The sequence below is a fragment of the Porites lutea genome, chromosome 1 (assembly GCF_958299795.1).
Source record: "Porites lutea chromosome 1, jaPorLute2.1, whole genome shotgun sequence".
NCBI classification, from domain to species: domain Eukaryota; kingdom Metazoa; phylum Cnidaria; class Anthozoa; order Scleractinia; family Poritidae; genus Porites; species Porites lutea.
In genome coordinates this window covers 13879336-13883624 of record NC_133201.1, presented here as the reverse complement: position 1 = coordinate 13883624, position 4289 = coordinate 13879336, and the positions used below count along the sequence as shown (strand labels likewise).

General features: G+C 38.9%; 1 long non-coding RNA gene across 1 annotated transcript; it reads right to left on the bottom strand.

Moving 5' to 3' along the window:
• Window positions 1-625: 625 nt before the first annotated feature.
• LOC140935407 (uncharacterized) lies at window positions 626-1522 on the bottom strand. Its single transcript, XR_012165200.1, has 3 exons — window positions 1453-1522; window positions 1287-1331; window positions 626-1154 (listed from the first exon to the last, which is right to left on the bottom strand). It is a non-coding gene; the product is annotated as an uncharacterized lncRNA (long non-coding RNA).
• Between the last annotated feature and the right edge of the window lie 2767 nt (window positions 1523-4289).

Below are 4289 nucleotides of genomic sequence, written 5' to 3'. Positions count from 1 at the left end.
GTTATATGGAATCGCCAGAAGTTTAAATTGTACTTGCAAGCCTAAGAAGAAAAGTAGAGTTTTGTTTTCATCTGTCGACTCGCCGAGTGAGGGGAAAAGGTTTTTTGTGCAGCTAATTTGTGTTGTTCTTCGTAAGTGCAGACAATGGTGGCCCGGATGCTCGAGGTAAGGAGCCGTTTCAGTGTGTAGTTTTCTCTGTCCTGTTTAATTGAAATCTCGAGCTTTCGTTAAGATTTGCTTTCATTTTTTGTCTCATAAGTAAGTTGAATTTGATTTCGGGGGAAAATTTGTTGATGCAATATTGAGTTCACACACCTCTTCTACTCGATTTTATACCACTACATGAGAAATTTCTGCAATTTGATTGGCTTAGAGCAGTGGTATTTCAGCATAATTTGAAATACCTACATGTGAAAATTATAACCTTTTTGCGGGTAGTGGTATAAACAAATAATAGCATGATTTGTAGTGATATTTGGCATAAATACCACTCGGGATATTTCAAAATTGTCTCAAATTTCACGAGCCGTTAGGCGAGTTAAATTACGTATAACAATTTCGAAATATCACTCGTGGTATTTATGCCAAATATCACTACAAATCATGCTATTACCTATACTAATTAAGTACTCAATCCAATACAAAACAGCTGAGCATCAGATGCATTCTGACAAATAAAACCACAGTCTGGCCAGAACCAACAAAATTTGCTTAGTCAGAGAAAAGAAAAACCATAGTTAACACCATAGTAATTCATATTTCAATCCATTTGCATCCAAGCCGTCTTTTACCATCCTCACGTGCAAGTGGGTTCCTCACGTGCAAGTTGACAATGTCCATTTTTTCAAACTGAAGTCGTTAATTGGGGTTTCCTTATTTTTGGCTGAGCATTTTAGCTTATGGAAAGCAAGCTAAAAGCGTGACACAGCTCTTATTATTTTTCAGTGCATGTTTGTTATCTACCTTCTGGCTACATATACAAAGGCTGGTTTCTATGTTAACACAAAAACAGAGGCTTTGCTGGAGTTGTCGAGAGAAAGAAAACGTCTTTTTAGCGAAATAACTTGCATTGAAATAAGTACGAATTTTTCTTGACTCTTACCTTGTGTGTGAGGAAACACCTACTCGATCCGGTGGCTGCCTACAAGGCCTAACTGTAAACAAAAATACTGCTGTCAGTTTTTTAAAATTTGTTGGCTCAGTTCGCTTCAAAAAGGTCATCACGCACTAGACTAACACGGATAACCGAAAAAAAGCATTAACACAACTATAATAAGAAGTCTTACCTCCGAAAACGCTGAACACACACTACAGGGCGCCGAAACTTAAATCTGTGAATGAAAATACAAATTACTGCTGTTAGATTCACTCGATTCGTCTCAATTCAGTGTAGAAGAACATCACGAGAACTTCAGCATACAGATAAAATAACAATGGGAATTAATCAAGTACATGTAAATGAGGAAAGTTCTTCGATCTGTACATGTGCAGACATCCGCGCGCTTTGAAATCCCTCGCAAAAATAACGGATAGTGGGGCGGATATGTGCAGATTTGGGGCCGGATTGTTCACTTTTTGTTAAAAGCACCAAATTTTCAGGAATGACAGAACTAATTATGACTATTAATATGTGATATGGTGCCATCGCAAATTTTTCCTGTCAAACTGGTTTTTGGAGTGAAAATTAAACTGGCCGCCATTTTGACCGGAAGTAAATATCACCTAACCGAAAGTACACAAAATTAAGCATTTTTTAAGCCAAAATAACGATGAAATTGTTAATTATATAAACTAATCGTGGCTATTAATATATGATGTGGTGCCATTGCAAATTTTTCCTGTTAAACCGGCTTTTGGAGTTATTACTAAAATGGCCGCCATTTTGACCGGAAGTAAATATCACCTAACCGAAAGTACACGAAATTTAGCATGTTAAGGTCAAAATGACGACAAAATTGCTTGTTCTATGTTTTTCCGGAAATTTATGTCATATAAAAAAGTCAACCGTGTTACAAATTAGCGGTTTAAATGAAAGAACCGGAGGTAAAAGCGGGCCAAAATGGAAAATGCAACTCATTCAAAGCAATTCATTTCAGTAGTGAATTTAAAACAAACGTGAAACAATGATTCACATTTTTAAGCATAGGAAAGGCCAAACATACGAACAAATTAAACAAGCAAAAAACAAATTATTCCTTTTTACTTGGTTTAACCCTTTAAGTCCCAATGGTGACCAACATCAATCTTCTCCTGACTCACAATATCCCCTGATACAAGGTCAAGAGATTAGGTTCTTAGAATTAATAAAATTATCACCTAAGAGAAAATGCTTTGATCTTTTATCAAATTCTGTCAACTTATCCTTTTAAGGAAATATATAGAGACCAGTTTGAAGAACTTGTAAGGGTTAGAAGAGTTGATCCACTATTAACTAGAATGCAGAATGCTTTGCGGTTTTCAAAGTAATTTGAGGTATAATAGCTCCACCATTTTGTGTTATTGAGGAGTATAAATAACACTCTGTGCATGTACATATTGGATTGAAATTGCTTTCACGATAACGTCTGCTCATTTCAAAGTTTACCATTTTCAAAAAGTTTCCGGGAAATCCGTTTGGAAGGTAAATGGGTCCCCTACTCAGCCTACTCTTTACAAACAGTGTCTGGGTTCTTTAACTTCCCACAGCATATCATATGAACAAGGACCGTGAGAAGGGGCCTACAGGTGTTTTTTATTCCAGTAAGACTAGAAAGTCTAACCGTTTGCAGATGACATTAAAAAGGCAGCTCTTCTCGTCAGTTATTTAAAGACCCTGATCGACAATTGGTCTGGCCGGGGTGTGAAACCGCGGCTTCCCGCTCAGTAGACCGGTGTTTCATCCACCTGGAGCTAACCGGGCGGCGGTTTAATTCAGCTGTATTTCACTATCAAGTGAATCTGCGCCTCTCTCGACAGAAGTGAGTGTTAAGTCTCTAATCTTCAATGTAACCACCCCCAGAATGCCATTTAATCATCATGGACTGAGCAGCACTGACTATCATGCTAAAGCCACATGCAAGAAAATAAGGAAAAAGCGTTTTCCGAATGTGCATCACTTACGTTAATGCCCTGAGCATGTAAAACGTATTCTCTTGGATATAGTATGTGAAAAATATGTCGCGCCGAGAACAGCTTGAAGACTAAGATCTGGGGTAAACGTGTATCAGGAGCTATACTAAGAAACTGGAAAAAGCTAGTTCTTTTGTAAAGATCGAAACAAGCAGGTGCTTTTTAGATTCCTTGCACCTTGAGCAACGCATGTCGTCTAGGGCCAGACGTCCAGTCTTTTCCCTGCATCGTTTGAAGTCAATTCGCTAGAAAGCATTTATTGTTATGCTATATCACAAAGCAGATTCCCTTCTTTTAACTCTCTATATGTTGTTTGTGTCCGAGACATTTTCGTTGAGTCCACTCTCCGTGCTAACTACCCATGAAGCTTCTCTACCATGAAGTCAAGTTAGCTTCCTTATCATATATCTTGGTACTAATGGACATCTACGCTACCTTGCACCCTACGAGATTGCTAACGTGTTTACTAAAAAAGCTGCACTTTCACTTCCTCCGTTCCATGCATTCACAGGATGTGTCAAGGTTAATACTTCTGGTCACCTCCAGAAATAATCGGAGTTGTTTTCGCTTACACGTTCTTCTATACGATAGAAAAAGTAGTTCTTTACCGTCAACTGACGAAGCCAAAAGTAGTTTCTTTGACCCGGCCTGCATTATTTAAACATTTCAAGGGCACGGCGAACCATGCTGGCCACATATGGAGTCAGCAGGCACTGGTACCAAGCATCTCGGTTCCTAGTCTGCAAGATTGGGGCTGGATATCTCTGAGAGGAGAGTGGCGACTCTCCTGTTGAGGGTGGAACTAGTAAAGTACGCTCGTAAGAAGGGCTATGCCCAGAAGAGTGACAATCGTGAAAGGCGATCCCCAAATCTTTTTTCGATTACAAGCACTCGCCTGGATGAAGTATCAAGTCATTAGGTCACTGAGATATCATTTGTTCTTCTTCGATATTCTGTATCATAGCCAAAGTAGGCTCAAGTTTAGTAATGGATTATACGTGATGAAAAGAAAACTAGCAGGCACAACAGAATTTCAAGCTCATTCCTTAAAAGTTCCGACTTAGACTACGAGTAGTCTCTCTTTTTTCTGTAGTCCGTCGAGCAAAACGCGAGACACGCAAATGGCCATAAACCTGAAGAAAAAGAGAGACTGCTTGCAGTCTAGTTCCGACTCTGGTAGT